Source organism: Schistocerca nitens, chromosome 7 (assembly GCF_023898315.1).
Source record: "Schistocerca nitens isolate TAMUIC-IGC-003100 chromosome 7, iqSchNite1.1, whole genome shotgun sequence".
Classification (NCBI taxonomy): domain Eukaryota; kingdom Metazoa; phylum Arthropoda; class Insecta; order Orthoptera; family Acrididae; genus Schistocerca; species Schistocerca nitens.
In genome coordinates this window covers 188,755,428-188,778,234 of record NC_064620.1, presented here as the reverse complement: position 1 = coordinate 188,778,234, position 22,807 = coordinate 188,755,428, and the positions used below count along the sequence as shown (strand labels likewise).

The 22,807-nt window shown below is 39.0% G+C and overlaps 1 protein-coding gene across 1 annotated transcript in view; it reads right to left on the bottom strand.

Annotated features, from left to right (window-relative positions):
• Window positions 1–22,807, bottom strand: part of LOC126195528 (dynein beta chain, ciliary-like) — a 930,907-nt gene that overhangs the window by 648,306 nt on the left and 259,794 nt on the right. The window lies entirely within an intron of this gene.

Here is a 22,807-nt window from a genome sequence, read left to right as displayed (position 1 = left end):
GTGCTCGGTCGGTGTCGACTGCAGTATGTGTAACTGATCTTGTACCAACAAGTTGTATGTCGCAATTTGCTCATGCAGCTGTTGCAGTTGTTCAGGCGAAAATGTATGTAACAGTGAAGGACTGTCAGCAGTTGGAGGCGGAACAATGACAGGAGCATCTCGTTGCATGTGGTGCTCGGTCGGTGTCAGCTGCAGCATGTGTAACTGATCTCGTTCCAACAAGTTGTATGTCACAATTTGCTCATGCAGTTGTTGCAGTTGTTCACATGAAAATGTATGTCATGAAGCGATCTGCTGTGTATCTCGGAGTAAGATGGGGTCAAAACCAGAATCTGCCTCTATCAAATGATAACCTGGCATACAAGACAAGATTGGCGGCACAGTATTGACGTAACAGTTCGAGTAGAAGAGGCCGTGTGTGTGATCGCGAATGTGAAACCCAATACTCGGCAGCGGCAGAGTGAGACCACGTTCACTCCTGTACGAAGCATTGATATGGCTGAAATCGTCTTCTAGGGAGGGTGAAAAAGTTGCAGGCGCGATCGAGTAGTGAACTGCCGGGCAGTAAGCGTGCATAGTGTGGGCAAGTTGTTGACAAGATGTGTGTGCGGTAGCCGTGGCAGGATCGCATGTTGTGCATCTGTTTGTTTTGACTAGGTCGAGGTCAGTGAGCCAGCAGGCGGCGGCCGTGACATGGCTGTTGGTAGCAGTCGAGCAGAGTTGGTGCGGGTCGGGTGCTGCGTGGAGGGAGGCGTGGCACATCCAGTGTTGCACTGAGAAACAGCCGGCATTGTCGTCGGTGTAATTGGTGCATTATCATTGATCAGTAGGATGTCTTTGATGAAATTGTTCCAGTGAATTCGACCAGGCATGCAATTTAGCCGTAGTTTGGAGTTCGTACGAATTGGGATTTGCAACATAGTCCCCGTTTGCTGCAGTCCATTGTTTGACACGATTTTCCGGTATCAAAGCACTGCAAAAAGTTAATTCATTACACAAAAGCAAGTCAAAATAGTTCAAATTAATCGGCGAAGGAGCACTGCACTGTCTGGAAGCGAAATTACTGATGCGTTGAGCGGGTTTCGATGGACGACGTGTGCGCCTTGGTCGCACTGTCAATGTGTGAGAAGGTGATGCAAGTTACCAAAAACAACGATTCACACAAGAGTCGGGAATTTACACACTAATTACACTTCCTGTACACTGCATCCAGATGCGGAGCAATGTGAAGTTGATGGACCTAGAAATCCAACAAAGTGTTGCTGCATTGCTTGTCCATGGCGATGTTCCACTACACATTTCTGGCATCATAAGTGGCGTATGTGAGCGTCGGGGTCACCAGTGTGGGGATCAAGATGTTACGTACGGTAATATCCAACCCAACATTAAGTATTCGCTTGTTTATAATGAACTAACTTTATTCTGATCATGTCGGTACAAACACATCTGCTCAAATACAGAGTTTGGAACACACTGAAATCAACAGTTTTCAAAGAAGTTCATTCTCAAAGATGAGGCAGTCGACTCTTGCAGTCGATAACTGCCACAAGGTTATCAACAAGTGCAAGTGACTTCTCTGACACTGATTTTTTACTGTCTTTGCTGTAAGCTGCAAGTTCATTGCTCATTTTTTGTTTCTTCATCTTTTTGAGTAGACATTCTTATATGCTTTAGTTGCTGAATGAAAAGTCAATTCCTTACATTTAAAGGTTGCTTACTATTATTTGTGTGGATTGCTTAGCAGGCTGCATCTTCAGTCTTTTCTGTACCTCTCTGTTTTCTGAACTTCCAAGGCAGCTCCATCAGATCGCATCTTCAGTCCTGTCAGTACCTCTCTCCTATTTTCCAAACTTCCAAGGCAGCTCCATCAGACAACATCTTCAGTTCTGTCAGTACTTCTCCTATATTTTCTGAACTTCTGAGGCGGTTCCATCAGGCAGCATCATCAGTCCTGTCAGTACCTCTCTCCTATTTTCTGAACATGCGAGACAGCTTTATTGGGCTGCATCTTCAGTCCTGTCAGTACAAGAGCCTATTTTCTGAACTTCCAGGCAGCTCCATCATTCACTTAGGCTTTTCATCTCTGGGAAGTTGATAGTGTGTTGTTACATACATTTTTAAATAAGAATTGCACTAAATAAATAATGTGTGGTTTCAACTCGCAGCTCTTGAATATGAAGAAAGTTACAAACAGTTTTTCTATTTTCCACAAATATCCTGCCACATTACTTTATAAGGGCATGATAAACTTTTTTCAGCATACCAGATCCCTTTTGAGACTGTAAACATCATCTAGAGTTTTTATAGCCAGTTAATTGCATACCTGAATTGAAATTCTAGTCAGTCTCAAAAATGGCTGTGTAGGGTACTCATCACTGTATTCTAAATGTTTCCCAGCTACCTGTTTTGGCCTCCCAGCCAAAGGATTTTCATCAATACATTGCAAGCAGGGATGTTAGCAAGTGTTTGTAGCTCTAATTGGCATAAAGGTAGGAAACGCATGATAAGTAAGATATTTTAGTTACGAAACAGCTTATGGTAGAATTAATCCCGACAGACTATCAACAGAGAAACTTTCAGAGTTATCAGATCATATTACAAAGTTATCAAGTAGAAAAGAAATGAGAGAGGGTGGAAAAGGCAGAATCATTATTGCTAATAGTAGGAAATCTTTAGCTTTGTCTCAACAAGGTAAATAATTTTGTTTTACACAGAGTTTTAATAACCCTAATATAACTATGGTTGATGTCAACTGCTGTAAATGTTACTTTTTAAAATATGGCTAATGCCTCCTTGAGTAAATTTGGCTTCAGCAGATTATTTACATCTTCTACATATTATAATGGTTCACTGGCTCAGTGGGAAAGAGCATAACTGCAAATGGAAAATGTCTCAGATTTGATCCTCAGTCAGTCTTAGGATTTTTATCTGTCATTAATCACTTCTTTAGCCTCTGGCAATGTTTCTTGATGTCAAAAATGACATGTTGCACCAAAGTTCCACATCAAATAGTATGTCCCCTATAATGGATGGGTAAGCCAGTTCAAAGGTCAGAAGACAACTACTGCGCACCATATCCAACAGGACCATGCCTAGTAAAGTACTGCGGTCTTCATTTTTAGGTTTCTGTACTGCCAAATCACCTATAAAAATGGAAACCTTACAGAATCACTTTGTTGTCCATCAATCTGTCCGTCTATTACGACCATTTTTTCTCAGGACTGGGTACAGGGTATCTAGTTGAAATTTATGTCAAGTACTAAGGTCTGCAGTCAACTGCAGGTGTAAAGAATTTAAACTTATCTGTAAATGCAATCAAAAGATATGGCCATTTGTGTCACATATTTGAATACTCATAAACTCACTAATCAAAGCCTATAGGGTACTTCCCGCTGACTTAGAATCATGAAATTTGACAAGAAGCAAGCTTTCACAGTGCAAGTAAAGGAAAATATGAAATTTGGTAATTTGTAATTTTAACACTCAACAAAATATTTTTGCCCTTTGTTGTATATCTCTTACAATTCATTTTTCTCAGGCATGGGTAGACGATCAAGTTGAAATTTATGTCAAATACTAAGGTCTATCACCGCTTGGCGGTGTAAGAAATTTAAGCATCTAAGTCAATGCAGTGGATAATCAACTGTTAGATCCCTTTTTCTCAGGAGTGGGTAGAGGTATTAAGATGAAATTTATATCTAACTAGCTGCATCCCGCGTGTTATCTGCAATAGAACAGTTATTTATGAATAAATGTTAATGCCAAAACTCACAATGCACCATCAAAAAAGTTATCTCTTGGAGGTTTGAGGCTTGAGCCACTTGTACTCCAGCAAACTGCATGACATTGTGAGAGGGGGGAGGGGGGGGGGTCAATTTTGAGACCATGGGAGAAGCTGACAGGTTACATGTTGCACACAACTCATTTATTTACTTAAGTAAAAATTCTTACATGACTGAAAAGCAAACTACAAAGTATGTGGGGAAAGGGAGAAAATAATTTCATGACTTATTTATTTCTGAAAACACAGTTGAAGAAATCAATGATCACAAAGTAATATTTGAAATTTATTAATAAAACATCTACATCACAAGGCATTTTATTAGAAGGTGATCATTTTCGATCATCACATGATCATTTTCAAACCTACAACTGTAATGTAACAGAGCTGTAGTCTGTAATATAATACAGTTGTAGGCCTGAAGATGATCATGTGATGATCAAAACCAGTCATATTTTAATAAATGTGCCTTGAGATCTAGACAGTTTTTATTAATTAATTTTGAATTTCATGACTACTTGCAACATGCCTAATATGGAAAATATCATATTCATCCTGGTGTCTATGGAGAGCCACAAATCTTCTGTAATACATCTCTATAAACAACCTTCTGAGACTTCTTGTTGTCTATGTATATGATAAGATTTCTGGCTCTCGATACAAATGAGAAGTCAACTTAGAAATGTCCATGTGAAAGACATGGTGTGCCCATATGAATACCTGCCACTTTTAACATTTGTCCTTGAGCCTTATTTATAGTCATCGAGAAGACCACTTTCAAAGGGAACCGGAAGGGGCTGAAATGGAAAGGTAAGTTTGTTGGGATGACACGAATTTGTGGTATCAATAACATCTATCCTTTGTGGGTGATGATGGTAGCCTGCTCAATATGCCTTCTCCATTTCATGATTCATATCATGGTGCCACTGCACTATCTTGGTGCATCCAGGTTATGCATCAGTATGACAGGCACACCCACCTTTAGCTCCAACTTGTGGGACAGCACCCCCAACAGCTATAATGAGTTTTGAGGCTCTACAGGGTGTATAGTAGCACTGCCGTTTGTCAACTCTGTATCAACTGACATGCAATTGGTCACCTCAACAGGTGCTTGAGCAATAATTTTTTGACTGATGTTTCCCACCAATTCATTCTTGAGTGCCAATATTCTCTTTCACATAACCACTTTTTATTGCTCAAGTTTTGCTTTAACCTCATTACTCTTAGCTTACAACATTGCAGAAGCGGCTTTTAAAATTTAGTAAGTCTTCAGCATCCATTGCCGTGCAGCCCTTGCCAATCTAGCTAGGAGGTATTGAGCAATGTAGAGCTGGATTCTCACATTAGTTTTAAGGTGCAATCTTTCTACATTGCACACAATGGTGAAGACCTGAGGCACACAAAGATCCGTTCTCCACAGTGCCTCACTTGATGACTGGCAGGGTCTGCTGGAAGTTGCCCCTGAGCAAGAAACTACTCCACCCATCAACAATCGGTTACTGCACATATTTTGCAAGCTTTGGTTGAGTACCTTGATAGCACGGTTGTTTGATATTGAGTATTTGTCCCACCCAATCAATTTACACTGCTGCAACAGAATGGGGCGACCACTGCTCTTGTCTTTATTGCTAGTGACCATTTACCCAATCACAAGGTTTAGTGGAAGCTTGAACACCAAGTGCCATTCTTCCTCTGCTGAGCAGAGCCACAGCTATCCCAGGGGACACAACAGCTAGTGTGACATTCCTGTCATTGTATAACTGTGCCAATAGCAAATTTAACATGAAACTCTTGCCAGTATCCCCAGGTGTTTCCCCTGATGTGGGTCAGCAGCAACTGTACACAATAACACTGAAAGTGTTTTACATGCCTGGTGTAAATTCTGCCCAGGCCATCTCACATCTCCACAAACTGCCAGCCTTAACAGAGGTGCCCTCCACTTGATACTTCCATTCTTTCTGCGATGAGTTTCATGTGTAATATTTTGTAACTTCCACATACAGCAAAGTGTGGGCAAAGTGGTCCATCTGGCACAGATGGACAAAAGCGGTGAGGGTGGTAGTGGACAATATTGCTACTCGATTGTACAAGTTGACCTCCTTGAAGTACACGATCCTGCCCTTGGGAAGGTGCACTGCACTTGTGAAGTGGCAAGCGGAATATCTGCCATGCCTCTTCATGGCTGCTTACATACTGACATGCTCTAAACATCTGCACTTCATCTCTTGGGTCCATATTAGCATAGCCCTGCTTTTGCACCATAAATATCTCCTGGTCACTGCCTTTGTTCATGTACTTGAAAATGTATTTAATTGCCTGAACTGAGTTACAAAACTCCATATTAATGTGGGCATTAAAAAATTTGAAAAGGAGCAGTGAATATGGAACTACCATGCTCTTGTCCATTACGATGTCATGTGAGGGAGCTCTCACTTTGTGACCATACATCCTCCATCCTTTTGGCACACTGAACATCTTGCGTTCTTGGGCATTCTGCATCTGTGCAATGGATATCCAGTCTAATCATTTGTGCCACTTTCAAAAATGCCCGAGGATACTTCTTGGTGCATTTCCTGTTCTTCATGCACAGGAATGCAGGCTTCAGTCCTACACAAAGACCATGGACTGGGCTGTTGGTGACCCTGTCTACAGTTCGTTGTCCACGTAGAGGTCAGGCAACTCTGCTGATAGCATCTGATCAACTTGGTTTGGCCAAAATTTCTGTTTTAACCACAGCAGCAAGTGTACATGTGGCAAGCCATATTTTTGACACTCAATGGAGTACAAGAAGCACTGTGCCTCACCAAAAATGTGCCCTTTCATGAACAAGGCTAACAGATTTAGCACTTTGACCCTAAAAGTTGTGCTACATTATCTTCGTGGTCTGTTGGTTTCTGCCCATCCATCAGTTCTTCTCCAATCTCAGTCCAGGCTGGGTTGCATTTGAAGGTGATGTATAAGTCTGGCCAACTATAGTTCCAGACATGGGAGAATGTGTACTGCATAAATTCATGAAGGTAGCTAAGACTATTTATGAACAACTATGGGAGGGTGACCATCTGATCTAAGTCATTCGGATTAACATTGCTGCTGAGGTCACACTGCATTTAGCAGATACAGTCCTTGTAAGCTGTACTATAATAATGTACTATAAACTGCAATTCTTAACCATACTTGAGTACAATAGCCCAAAAATTACGTCATGCTGTACACATTTCCATGTTTGTGAAAACTTTTGGGTAAATTTATATAATAAAACAAGTTTTCTGTCAAACAATTTCACTTAAGGTCAGTGGGAGAAACATTGTCTTGTCAGTTGTGTTATGTATTTATGTCTTTTTGATAATATATGAAGGATTTTGTGCTAACGTAATTGTTCTGTTCTATGCAAGTAACTGTCCTTCTCTATGTACTATTTATGCAGTCCAAGCTGACAATCAGCACAGTAGCTGATGGGAGGAACTGTAAAGGCATTTCCCATTTACAGGTACTCCTAACAGCCGCTGTACTGGGTGTCAGCTTAGACTGCGTGAATAGTATCTGTGTGTTGCTGAATTATTCCTGTACTTTGTAAACAATGATCAACTATTATATGGATATTTAAAATCCATCTGGATGTTCCATCAATGTACAGGATGATCCAGAAGTCCATTAATATTTGAAAATTCAGTAAGTCATGGAATAATACAACTAAAGAGGTAATAAGTGACGTACATGCTTGAAATGACATGGGTTTTTATTGAAACCAAAAATTGGTACACAAAATGACCAACAGATGGTGCTCCATTCAATACAGGGGCAATGATTAGTATAACAATTGACTTTTAGCAAAGACAATGTTCTTTACAACAAATGCTCAACATGTTGCCTGTCATTCATCAACAATACCTGTAGTCATGGGACAATGTTGTGAACAGTACTGTACAGAATATCAGCAGGTGTGGTGAGAAATTGGTTGCATGTAGTCTTTTAGCATCTCTAATAAGGTCAGATGATTGCATTAGTCTTCTGACTTCATGAAACCCCACAACCAATAATCAAATGGATTGATGTCTGGGGACCTAGGAAGCCAAGTGTGATGGAAGCAGTGGTTCAGCACACAGTACACAGTCCTCAAATGATGTGCACAAGAGAACTTTCACATATGTCGCAGTACGGGTTGGAGCACCATTCCGTATAAAAATCAAACCTTCCAGCAGCTGTTTATCAGCCACAGTATGTTGTGCTTCTGTAAAAAATTGGTGTACCTCACATCAATCATGCAGACATTTTGAAAAGCAGCACCCTGCATTTCCTCAAAGAAATGTGTCTGGTCACCCACTATGGGGCTGATCGTCTAAACAGTCCATGGCTTCAAACTTTGTGATATTTTCTTATGGTAATAGGGCAATAAAGATGCAGTAGCAGATTCTACATTCAGATAGTAAACCTTCTCTAACAGTGCCTTTTCTCGTAAAGTCAAAATGCCGTGATTGCTAGCACATCTGACTCCCTCTGTCACTATAGCTTATTTTAAACTAATTTTACATGCGGCGTCACTGACATAGTGCTGTCCAGCGCTATCTATTGACCAGTTTCAGGACTCATTTTTGGTTTCAGTAAAAATCCATGCCATTTCAGGCATGTGTGTCAAGTTTTACTTCTTCACCTACATTATTCTGTGAATTAGTGCATTTTCAAATGTTAGCAGACTTTTGGATCATCCTGTATTTAATATCATTAAATATTTAATGAAAATCTGACTATATGATCTAACAAGTTTTTGGTGATTTTGTTTACACTGCCTGATGAAATAGTGCAATAAAATAATTTGTTTGAATGTAACAGAAGACATCTTCATCTATGTAGTGATCACAATCATTGTCATCAAATCCTTTATAATACCACCACCATGGTGACATTAGTGCATTTGAAGCTGACTGCCAAACGATTCTACTCCTGCCAACATACATTGCGTGTAAGGACCATGAAGAAAAGATGCGAGAAATTAGGGCTCATACAGAGGTGTACAGACAGTCGTTTTTCCCTCACTCTGTTTGTCAATGGAAAAGGAGGGGAAATGACAAGCAGTGGTATAGGGTACCCTCCAGCACACACCTTATGGTGGCTTGCAGAGTACCTATGTAGATGTAGATGTAGATGTAAATGTAGATATAGATACGTGTCAAGCTGACTTTCAAACTGCCACTGCAATCAAAGGTGCTCTCTCAAATATCCCTGTTTAGTACAAGTCAAATTTGTGCCAGCAGGGGCAATAGTGCTATATTTTCCACATACCACCAATATCTAAGCCAGAAACAGGTGCCCAGCCTGTGGCAGAAGCTCAGTTTCAGGTATAGTGGAGCTATTTTGCTAAAAGGTAAGTGCTGTGAATCTAGAAAATGGTACTCTTCAGTTGACTGTGAGCACTATTGTGAAAGTACCCTTAAATATATTTTCTGTAACTGTTGCAAACAAAGCAGTACAAATTAGTGCTTACAAATGTCTGTATTGGAGTATGAAATTAAGACAAGGGACTGGGAAGAAAAACTGACATGTTACAAATAACAAACTAGAACAGTATCAGAGAAGAACTAACCTTCACTCGTTAAGTGCAACACAAAGTAATGCAGATCATCTTCTCATACATATTACACATTGGATAATAGTGTGGAGGCAAGCATGAAGGGCACTGAGAGGACACATCAAATGGAACTAAGGGAATCAGTTACTACAAAACCTACACAAATAACTGAATCATTCACCTGAACCACGTTGTAACTAGCAAAATGAAAAGTTTACAGGAGAAGAAAAAAATAAAATAAAAAATTAAAAAATTAAAAAAAAATAAAAAAAATTTGCTTACTTAATGCAGGCAATAGACAGGTGTCCCATGCGGCTGATATCTCTGGAGCGGCACTATTCTGCAAAAAAATCCCTAGTAAAGTTGTAAGGTTTGAAGGCAGTCATGGAATGGTTACCTTGAAATGACCTTGAACCCTGTTTTGAAGGTCAAACCAATGTCAAATTCATTTTTGCAAATGGTAGCCCCTAGTTTTAATTTCATATTCATATTCCACATGAAGAAAAAATAATGCATTGCTTGTAGGGAACATTTTTTTTGAAAAACCAATGGTTTGATGCCAGGGGGAACTTCATTGTAACTTCCCCAGGTTACCAGTACTTCGAGAACAAAGTAAGGTCAGGAAAAATTTTCAATGAAAATCATATATGGTTCCTGAACTCTGTCCACTGGTGAAATTTTCATGAATTGAAATGGCCTTGAAATTATTCAGCAGGGATTAACCTGAAAGCAAATACCGTCAGCATAAGTGGAACTCAATGTGCACCACTTGGAGGGTGCCGAATCAGAGACCAGCATTGTGCTTGTGCCATCACAATAAGAGAAGAGAAGGGTGGAACTCTGAGGCTAACTAATAAGTGTCACTGTCAGGGAATTCAAAATCATGACTGGGGGTTCAGAGAAATTTTACGTTTGGAGACTCTGAAAATTTCTCCACTGTGCTCCCTTAGAATGATTCTTAAATGGTGTGATGCTCATATATTTTTCTATTATGGAGTTAGAAAAAATGTGTGTTAAAGGATTTAGAAAAATTCCAACTCGTCAAACTCGGATGAATTTTGCCTCATGGCACTCAGAAAAATCTTGTCTCGCGAGACTCTAATGAGTTCCTCTAAAGTGAAATTTTTCCAAAGACATAAAATCAAAATAATTCTCAACATGAATGTTTGGTGCTCATAAGAGAAAAATTTATTTAAGTCACCTCCTCTTGCATTTGGCTTTCTCGGGCCCATTTTTCGTTTCTGTCTTCTCTCTATATGGCGTGCCTTGATCAACGGTATCTTGTGTTTTAAGATACTTTAAATTCCACTCATATCGCTTACATATCACCCAGACAATTGAGCCTGGGGATCCTGAGAGATACCTGGCATTTTGTCGATGGGCCGTTACACACTGTCATGATCCCTTTTTCTTTGCTCTTTACAGACGAGGCAAACTTTGACAACAAGGGAGGAGTCAATCTCTGTAAAGCACACTACTGGGCAGAAGCAAATCCTTGCTGGCAACGAGATCACTGAACACAGAGACAGTGGTCAACCAATGTCTGGGTGGGCATACTTGGAGATTACGTGATAGGTTCTGTTTTTTATGGCAAAATGTTGAATGGCTTGTGCTATCTTCATGTTCTCCAGAATCTAGTGCTTCCTTTACTGGAAAATATCCCCCCCCCCCCCCCTAGACATACAAGCATGTATGTGGTTTCAACATGACGACACCCCTGCACATCAGGCCTTACCTGTCAGAAGGTACCTCAATGCAACTTACCCAAATTGACTATTGGGAGTGCAATTTGTGAATTCCTGGCAAGGTTGCTAGACTTAACCCCATTGGACTACTTCTTAGGGTGAGCTGTGAAGCAGGTGTAGTCCACCCCCCAATGACACCAGAAGATATGAGAGAAAGGATTGTGGTGGCTTTCCAGGCAATCATACATCAGACATTGAATGATGTCGAAACCAATTTCTGACAAGAGTGCCAATGTGCATTAGGCAAACTGGGCAGTTGATTAAGCATCTGAGATTCTAAATTTCCGGTGAGAACCATGTTAACCAGCCCTTCTCAGGGCTAACGATGTGCACAGTCCTCTGGGCAACCTCCATGTGGTACACATTGGGTTACGCTAATGCTGAAGATATTTGCTTTCGGTTTAATCCCTGCTGAAGAATTTCAAGGCCATTTCAAGTTCCTGAAAATTTCACCAGTGGACAGAGTTAAGAAACTATACATGATTTTCATTGAAAATTTTTTCCGCTCTTGCTTCGTTCTCGAGATACTGGTAAAAAAAATTTGTTCCCTACAAACAATGTGTTTTTCTTTTTTTTTCATGTAGAATATGAATATATAATAAAAACTAGGGGTTACCATTTGCATAAATGAAGTCGACCTTGGTTTGACCTTGAGAACAGGTTTCAAGGTCTTATCGAGGTAACCACTCCGTGAACCCCTTCAAACTTATAACTTTTACTAGAGACTTTTTTTTGCAGAATTGTGCCACTCTAGAGATATCAGCCGGTATAGAATAAAATGGGAAATGCTGTATATAGTTAAACATCAGTTTGCACATTTTTCTAACAGTTATGACACAAATGCTTATGCTATCTGCTTTAATTTTCCTGGGCAAACAATGTTGCATCTGTGCAGTTACAGTGTTGTATTGCTGAAACACACTGATTTTTCTGTGTTACTCATTGCAGAAATAGAAAGCCTATTTTGAGAAAATGAAACAAAAAAGTCAAAACACAGAGTGTTTATTGCAATAAAAATCTGTACAAGCAGCAGCATAAAATACTGAAAATTTTAACACCAATGGTGGTGTAATCACTAAACATGTATATTCAGCATTACATTTTCAGTTCTCACTCAATGAGTTTTGCCAAACAGGCATGCAAATCCACTATTCAGTTGCTAGTTGCTGCCAGATGTCAAGTAAGTTTTTCTTCTTAGTGTTTTTGATTGGTGAAAGTTTATTATACAAGATAGGGAAAAGTGAATTATTATTTGACAGCAGACTTCTTTTCCCAGTACCAGTCAGCTTCTTTGTAATGCTCTGACAAACCAATTGTTGCTGTATGTTATAACTTTTTCTTCCCCTTAGTGTACTAGAGCTGTCGGTCAAAATTTATAGCCAGTTATTTTGAATGAGTCACTATGCAAGCCCTCTGTCTACCACACTAAGTTCTCTGAAAACCTCTGGAATCATCTTGGAAGACACAGAATCTGCTGACCTAGGGATTGGCAATGTCTGGAATCCAGTCATCTGGGCAGTATACATGAAAAGATCTTTTGTTCCTCTTTGTAAGGGCACAAACTCCTATCATGTGAGGAATTTCTGGTCTACAACAGTGAAATATTTATGGATGATTTGATTTTGGAAAGGGAGAATCATCTGCGATTTGTTGTTCTGCCTACTGCAATGGTCATACCAGATTGTCAGATTCCAAACATCATGATCATTGAACAAAATGAAATGTGTAAGAATGTACCTCATAATGCATGAGGATATCTCTGCTGTGGCACTCCTGGCAATGCTTTTGTGCTAAAAACACAAGAAAGCCATGTTGCCACCAGTACTGACAGGTTGCAACAAGAGTACTGTCATTGAAAAAAAAATACAGAAGAATGATTGAGCTGTTGACAGAAGAGTACTTTCTGAAGATTAAAAAACAGCCACGTTATTACTCATTGTTTTGCTTTTTCTGATATCAATAGCAGACATCTGTGTGCTGCTTCAGCCCTTTCACGGTGAATTGCACGTTTTCATTTCAGCTTTATTAACTCCTTAGGCAGAATTTGCACTGAACATTTGCATAAAATTTTTGTCATAATATGAGTACCATGCTTCTGACCTTGGTATGGTAAATTTTGATTTAAAATCACTTCTGAAAATATCTGTGTGCATATTTTTGTTGACATTTAGTTCAGGGTACTTCCTCTGGAAAAGGAACTGTATTTTGTGCATGATGATTCTGAACTTAAACAGTGACTAACACCTGTATGCCTGGAGTAGCGGCTTCCTTGCTTTTGAAATGATTTGTTTCATGCAAAACATCACACAGTGCCTTTCGACGAGTTTGTACCTTACCAATTTCTAAAGGGAAATGATATTCCAGTAAACAATGGCAATGATACACACTCTCCCCTGTTGCTTGTCTCTTCACATCAGCCACCCCCAATGCACAAGAAATCCAAAAAATGTGTCTGGTTGTCCTAATCGCTCAAGCATTGGAAAAATTCAGCTGGCAAGGAAACAGTCTGTATAAATCTGCCATTGCAGTGAGGTACCGTGGAATAGTGGAACTGTCATCATCAACACCAGTTAACAACTACAATCCAAAAATCATTGCTACAGAAAATGCAATCCCCGATGAAGCAACCACAGAAACAAAAACAGCAGAAGCAGTAGACTAAATGAAACGGTGAAGCTACAGAAATTGCAATAACGGAAGGCTCCCTCAGTCTCACAGAAACAGCTGAGCTGCCATCAACAACAGGAACATAAGAGCAGACATCACCAGTAACTACAAAAGCTACAGTTTCAACAACATCCATATGAATACAAACAAAAGGAGAGAAGACATTCAGAACAGAAGAAAGAGTGTCAAATCCTGTGCTTAGGAGGAAACGTTCCACCTGCCTGTTTTGTAGTTGGAGGCAGACAGAAGGGGAAGCACACAAGACAAATGGTCACTACACCTCCTGTAACTTGTAAAGGAACAACACAGAAGCAAGAACACCACACTATGCAACAAGTAAGTTTCAAATCCCAAAGTTATTTGCAACTTTCTCAGTGCTTCATAAAAATGTGCAGTCAATGACAAATAAAGTGAGTGAACTTCAAGTTCTTCTAGAGAGTGAACTAAAATTTGTTACCGTACTTTGCATAACAGAACATTGGCTTGAAGAAGAAGAACTACAAATGTTGACTCTACAAAATTCTGTGTTAGACAGCTATTTATGTAAAACTATACAGACCCACAGAGGAATGTAATTTGCATCTATTCATTTCCAAAAATATATACCCAAAGAAAGAGTTTTATAGATATTTGGAGTTGAATTAGTAGCTGCAAATGTAGCTACACTACTAGCCATTAAAACTGCAACACCAAGAAGAAATGCAGAAGATAAACGGATATTCATTGGACAAATATATTATACTAGAACTAACATGTGATTACATTTTCACACAATTTGGGTGCATAGATCCTGAGAAATCAGTACCCACAACAACCACCTCTGGCCATAATAACGGCCTCGATACGCCTGGGCATTGAGTCAAACAGAGCTTGGATGGCGTGTACAGGTACAGCTGCCCATGCAGCTTCAACACAATACCACAGTTCATCAAGAGTAGTGATTGGCGTATTGTGACGAGCCAGTTGCTCGGCCACCATTGACCAGACATTTTCAATTGGTGAGAGATCTGGAGAATGTGCTGGCCAGGGTTGTCTTACAAACGTCCCCATCTGTTGACTCAGGGATCGACACGTGGCTGCACGATCCGTGGATAAGATGCCTGTCAGCTCGACCGCTAGTGATACAAGGCCATTGGGATCCAGCATGGCATTCTGTATTACCCTCCTGAACCCACCGATTCCATATTCTGCTAACAGTCATTGAATCTCAACCAACGCGAGCAGCAATGTCGCGATACGATAAACCGCAATCACGATAAGCTACAATCCAACCTTTATCAAAGTCGGAAACGTGATGGTACGCATTTCTCCTCCTTACACGAGGCACCAGAACAACGTTTCACCAGGCAATGCCTGTCAACTACTGTTTGTGTATGAGAAATCGGTTGGAAACTTTCCTCATGTCAGCACGTTGTAGGTGTCACCACCGGTGCCAACCTTGTGTGAATGCTCTGAAAAGCTGATCATTTGCATATCACAACATACTCTTCCTGTCAGTTAAATTTTGCGTCTGTAGCATGTCATCTTCGTGGTGTAGCAATTTTAATGGCCATTAGTGTATTATTTGCTTAAATAGGGCTCAAACTGGCAATATAACCACCCTGTAAGAAGTTTGGAATCCAACCTCCACTTCTTAACATAAAGGTCCAAAAATCTCATTATGTATGGGGATTTTAATATTAATTCCATGAAAGGATCAAAGCAAAAATCTGATCTTTTGAACCTGCTGTTAACTTTTAATTTAAAGCTTAAAATGAAACGAGCAACATAGATAATGGCAACATCAGTATCAACCATCGAAAATATGCCATGTAAATACAACACACAAACTGTCAATGCAGGCTTTGGGGATCACAATACATAAATAATTTCTGTAAAACTAAAAAATCATTGACAGCTTTCAAAACAGTCTGGATCAGCTGTTGTTAGAAGCTACAATGAACAACATATAAATTTCTTTCTGCACTTCCTAATGAGGGAAAAATGGGAAGAAGTTTACAACATTTTATGCACAAATGAAAAGTTTGATGCTTTCAGTAACATCATCTGCTAACACACTGAGCCATATTCCCCCTCCCCAACCTCCCCCCAAAAAAGAAAGAAAATAATGCACAAAAATAAAAAAGTAATTCCATCACACCAGGCATACTGATACCACTTAAGAAAAACGAGGTTTCTCTATGGAAGTATCACAGCAAACAGAAAAAGTGCCAAATTTTGATGCTTATTCTAGGAGATGTAAACATATCCTGAGCAAAGTCATTAAAATGTCTAAGAAACTGAAAAGCAAGAATTTGTAAAAAGTGCCCCAAACAAAATGAAGGCTATATGGAAAATAGTAAAAAAAGAAACAGGAAAACAATGTAAAGAACACCACAGTATTGAACTACTGGGAAATGCAACTAAAATATCAGACCCGAGAAAGCAGCAAATAAATTTAACTCCTACTTTACAGAAATAGCAGAAAATCTTACAAAATGCATCCACTAAATGCTAAGGAAGAACAAGTTGCAATCAGTTTCAATATGTGTCATTTTTATATCCAATGGATGAAAAAGATGTATCAAATGTTATTAGAGGATCAAAACCATTTTGTCATATGGCATTGATAACATCCCTGATGGTATTTTAAAGAAATGTTCAGCAGAACAGCAAAACCCTTAGCAGATGTTTGTAATTCCTCACTGGCTACTGCGATTTTCCTGAACAGTTGAAAATAGCAAATAGCCTCCATTTATAAAGGGTCAAAGAACAAAGGTAAAAAATTGTGGACTTATCTCTCTAATGTCTGGCTTTTCTAAAGTATTACAAAAATACTTTATAACAGGCTGGTTCATTTTATACAAGAAAATAACCTCTTCTCAAAATAAAAGCACGGTTTCCATAAATATAGGTCCACCTTTGATTTTGTAAATGAAGCCCTGATCTCAGTAGACCATAAGCAACACTTATCTGCTGTATTTTTGGACCTCACCAAAGCTTTTGATGTCATAAACCATAAACTACTACTCTTGAAACTGGAATATGTAGGCTTCAGGGGACTGGGATGCAAGTGGATACAATCAACAGACAGCAAATAGTGGAACTTAGTATCAAGAAGGAAACAACATACATATGTATCAGTCAGCTAAACAGAATATTAAATGTGGTGTGCCCTAAGATTCCATTCTAGGTCCAATCTTGTTCCTGCTGTTTATGAATGACTTATAGTCAGCAATCCCTTCCCAGACATGTATAAAATTTGTGAATGACACCAACGTTCTGATAAAAAGGAAGATTGTAGCTGAACTGGAGAATGAAATAAAAGCATGCATGTTACACAGCACTGATTGGTTCTCCAAAAACAGTATTTTCATAATTGCAAAAAAGACAGTAAGTATGCATTTACATACAACACAAAGGACACATCCCTTGAGCCTTATCATAATGTTATCTAGTGAACAATTATAAAACTGTAAACAGCACTAAATTTTGTGGAATATGGATCCAAGTAAACCAAAAGTTGGACAAACATGTAATCTTCATCAACATGAAATTAGGTGCCACTTGCTATTGCCTGGAAATTCTTACTGGCTACATGACACAAGAAATGACAAATATATATTATGCACAGATGGAATCACAACTGAGATATGGCATAGTTATATGGGCAACTCTACAAATTCTCCCACTACCAACCTATAAATTCTTCCTTTACCTTGCTTATATATTTTGGGAGCTACATGTTTCATCAAGAAAATAACTGACAATGAAGACCAGCTAGTGCAAAAAAATGAAACAGTTCATAAGTACAACACACAACAGAAAATGGAATGCAAAAACAAAACTTAAACAAGATGGATCTCTGCTAGTATAGGAAAAACTTTACAGCACGTTACCACATCACATAAAAAAAAAAGAGTTTATTGAGAAATTTTTAAAATGGCTCTAAAAATAAACTGCATTATAATATTGATGAATATATAAATCTTATATAAACTGTAAATACTTTCTAATGTTTAAGTTCGTCTCTTTTGTGCAAATGCAAAAGCTGTAAACTGTAGGCATGAAGATGCCATAAAAACTGTAAATATTACCCTGCTTTTTAAATTAATAAGATTATTACTGTTAATTTGTAAGAAGAGTGCCATGATTTAATGCAAATTTGTTTCCTTTAACAAAATTAATTAATTAATTGTAAGCTATAATCAATGCAATGAAGTAAAAATGGTAAAAAGCTCCTCTTGCTTTTTAACTACAAAACTGTTATAAGTTCATGAGAAGAGCATGAAAACAATAATCTGTATGTAACCATTTGCTTACAGTTTTATGTATGTAAACTTATTTATATTGCAGTAGATATATGAGGGTGGTTTGAAAAGTTCTCAGAATCACCACGAGAAGTCAGTGCTAGCGCAACGAGTTGTTCACGTGATATTCATTGGACTGTTACTTGTAAACACGTACTACATCAGTGCTCTTGGAAGACAGCTGTAGCAGTGACATGGCTCTGTTGTTGCTCCCACGTAGTGATTTGTGAAGATGGAAAAAAATCGAGATATGAACAGTGATTAAGTACTCCGTAAAGAAAGGTATGAAAGTAAAGGACATTCATGCCAATTTCCAGAATACACTGGAGACTCTGCTCCTTCATATTCAACTGTTGCAAAGTGGACAAATGAATTTAAATTTGGTCAGGAGAGCTTAGATGATGATCCACACAGTGGTCGGCCAAGATGTGACACTACTCCAAAAATCATTGCAAATGTGCACAAAATGGTCATGGAGGATTGTCGATTGAAAGTGAGTGAAATTGCTCACGCTTGCCAGATATCATCTGGAAGGTTATATCACATTTTAACTGAAGAATTAGAAATGACAAAAATTATCTGCAAGATGGGTGCTGTGACTCTTTGCACTGGATCAAAAAAATGCGCCATCGCCTTGGTAAAATTACACGAACTAGTGTATGAATTGTTGCCACACTTGCCTTATTCACTTGATATGGCTCTGACTGAATTCCATCTCTTCCCAAAATTGAAAATTTTCCTTGGTGGACAAAGATTCACTTCAAAGAAATGATAGCCAGAGTTGACAACTATTTTTCAGGCTTGGAGAAACTCATTTTTGAGATGGGATCAAAGCACTGGAACACCACTGGACCTAGTGCATTAATCTACAAGGAGACTACATTGCAAAATAAAAAAAAGTTTCAGTGATGAAAGTACTTTTTCTCTATTCTGTTCCAAAAACTTTTCAAACCATCCTTCTACATTTCATAATCAGCACATTAATTCATGTTGTCCAATCTGATCATCTTACAAAAATTGACTAGTGAAATGGACCAATAAAATAATCAATCAATCATAAAATTCTCACAGAGTTGCATCTTATAATTTGCCAACAAATCTCCGCAGATAACTGACAAGAGGCAAATTCTTTCCTAGATTTAGACCATAAATACTGTAGCTGGCAAGAAAATGATTACAAACATGACAATGGAACTACATGAAATAAAACTATTTGCACTGTTAAAAACTCTTTTATTATTTTGCACTTGTGCCTACGCCTTTTTTCTTTGCTACCTTATTTTTAACTATTGTAGAGTGATAATTTTTGTTATTACTATCACCTATGCAATTATTTTTTTATTTTTCCTCTAAATTATCTACCCTTCTGTAATACTAAGCACAGTAATTATCTCTGTTCCTTGATTATGTTACTCACATACCTTCATGGCCATCTTTGTTCTTCAATCCTGATTATAAATATTACAACCAGTGTCATACAGCAAACAATTTTTTTAACTGAATTATTGTTTTGTATGCTAATCTTGTAGTAGTTAAATTCATCTTCCTCTGCTGCATAATCAACTACAAATTACATTTTATCCTTTCTATCACTGTTTCAAGACAGTGGTAAATTGTTCACATTTGACAGTACCTTCATAGTATGTCCACATGTGAATACTGATTCTCTGTTCTGCTGCTATTCCTTTCACAATGACCCTAAATCCCCATACCACCTCTGCTCTCTCCACAAGATCATGAAACCCCACTTACCTGTACCATCTTTTCCCAAATTAAAATTCTTGCCCTTCTATAACTGGAAGAGTTCTTTAAACACCATTTCCAAAACTTTTTCAATTTACTGTCATCCTATTCCCATCTCGTAATACCACTATCCATAAATACTTACTTTAGCCCCAGTGAAACCCCCCGTCAACCTTTCAAGAGCCTCCATACCCTACCTTACTGACTCCTTTCATCTACCACATTCCCCAAAATGCCTTCCCAATGCCCCATAAACTCCAGACCTCAAACAAACCCAGCACACTCTTGTCAAACCTATCCAGTAAAAACCTCAACTCCACAGATATTTCAGTCACCTTTCTTCTCTCCAGATACCAAAAAAAAGCACCTGTTCATATCAGCCCAACAAACCAACAGTACCTCCATGCTGATAGCACACTAAAAACTCTGTTCCCCACACTACACCTGCTTGTAGTGCAGTGATCAGCAAACCCTTGCCCAGTATGCCAAAAGGTCTTACAATGGCCTTCACAGGAAAGCACTACCTTCCAAACCTAGTCACTGGACATATCTCCTGTGCCATAACTATACTTGCTCTTATTCTACAAACAACTGTATAAACCAATACACACCAGACTGGAATGTCTTAACCGTATCCTTCACCAGGGCTTTAACTAGTTACTATCATTCCTGGAAATTATTAACATCCTATCCACAATGCTTTCCATATCTCCCAAAGGAGTATTTGACAAATCATCCAACCTCTGAAATATCCCTGTCCTTCCTTATGTCACACCTGCTCCCAATCACTTTTCACATCATTAAATGACAGGCCATCTGTGAAAGCAGTTATGTACCAGTTCTGGTGTAACTTTTGCACATCTTTTATATGTACATGACCACCAACTAACTGTGCATCCAGATGAAGTGCCAGTGCCAAACTGTGATCAAGAAAAAAGATGAACTTCCAGTAGCAAAACATGCTGTGAGCACAACATGGCTAATTTCAATGTCTGCTCTGCAATGTATATCCTCTGGATCTAACCTCCCCTCCCACCTCCAGCTCCTCCTCCTCCTCCACCACTACCACCACCACCACCACCACCATCAGCTTCTCTGGTGAATTATGTAGACAGAAGTCTTCCTTGAAATACAAGATTTGATCCTGTAATCCTCCTTGTCTCAATTTCTGTTAAGACTCTGTCCTACATCCACCTATAACCGTGTCCACATCCCCTGTGCACCCCCCCCCACCCCCCCCCAACCCCCCCCCCCACCCCACTGCCCGCAGAAACTTTATTTTTAACTTACATTCTCCTCTCCACAATTTCCTCTTCCTCTGTTCTTCCTCTCCTTCCCAATTCACATCTTCACTTCTGTAGATAACTCATGTTAGTTTTGAAAGCATGACTTACTAAGCTGACTGATAATATTCATACCTGTCAGCAACTGTCTTCTTTCCTATTAGGGATTCTTATATTTTTCTTAATGACTTTGGGTCTTTCCCCTGCCATATATATTTCGCATACTAGATGGAACAGTTTTGTTGTGACTGGTTTTCCCAAAGAGTTTGACAATTTTAAGGATTTTGCTTTACTCCAATTGTCTTTGTTTCAATTATGTCTTTCCATATGCTGTCAAACTCTTCTTGCAGTGTAATGTTCTCCATTTCATCTTCATCCATTTCTTCTCCGCCTATAAATTTCTTGTACATTTCAGCCTACCCTTCTTTGCTTAGCACTGGCACCCTGTCTCAGCTCTTGATATCCATAGAGCTACTACTCTCTTCTTCACAGGTGTGACCCCCCCCCTGCCCCCTCCATGCCCCCCCCCCCCCCTCTGTTTGCAAAAAAAAAAAATGGTTCAAATGGCTCTGAGCACTATGGGACTCAACTGCTGAGGTCATAAGTCCCCTAGAACTTAGAACTACTTAAACCTAACTAACCTAAGGACAACACACACATCCAAGCCCAAGGCAGGATTCGAACCTGCGACCGTAGCGGTCGCGTGGTTCCAGACTGTAGCGCCAGAACCGCTCGGCCACCAGCGGCCGGCATCTGTTTGCAGCATCTACCTTTCTTAAAATTATGGAGGTTTCTACAGGTTTGCATTATTCTTCTATCATTCCTGGATTGCCATTTTGCAGCTTCCGCCAACCTCATTCTTTTAGATTTCTGTTTCTCTCTTGGCTTTTTTTGTTTCCTACATTTTTATATATTCTCATTTCATCAATTCAATGTAATATCTTGGTTGTTATCCAAGGATGCCTACTGGGCATTTTGCCCAGTTGTTTCTCTGCTGCCTTCAGTATTTCATCTCTCAAATTTAATAACCTCTCAATGTAAAGTATTATTTTAGCTTGCCTGAACACATTTTTGAATATTTGTGGTATTGTCTGTAGTGAAATTCTTTAACTCATCTGTGACTGGCTTTCATGCTGTGTTACATTTGCCATTTTCTCCTTGATGAGATTCTGTTCACTCTGCCACAATCTACCCTGACCTCCATGCACAATTTAATATCCTGCTGAATTTTAAAAATTGTTGAAGCACTTCCTCTAGTCATATTAAATTTTTTTTTGCAAGGATATTTTTGATTTCTACCTGTTAAACAGGTGAATTAAATATTCATCACACCACCTCAGTCATGCCATTTTCTCTCTTCATTTCCCAGTCAGTGACATTATTCGTTTATCTCTTCAAAAATGGCTCTGAGCACTATGGGACTCAACATCTGAGGTCATCAGTCCCCTAGGACTTAGAACTACTTAAACCTAACTAACCTAAGGACATCACACACATCCATGCCCGAGGCAGGATTCGAACCTGCGACCGTAGCGTGTTTATCTCTTCCCTTACTTGTGTTCTACCTCTCTCTCTCCCTCTCTCTCCCCTCCCCACTCTCATATCTATTGTTGTCACAGCTCACAATTAAATCTGAACATCTGTAATTAATTTGTATTATTCTGCTTTTTGTAAACAAACATAAACTGTTAGTTTTTCTGCTACAGCCATTACTGTCTTCACTATTTCTGTCATAA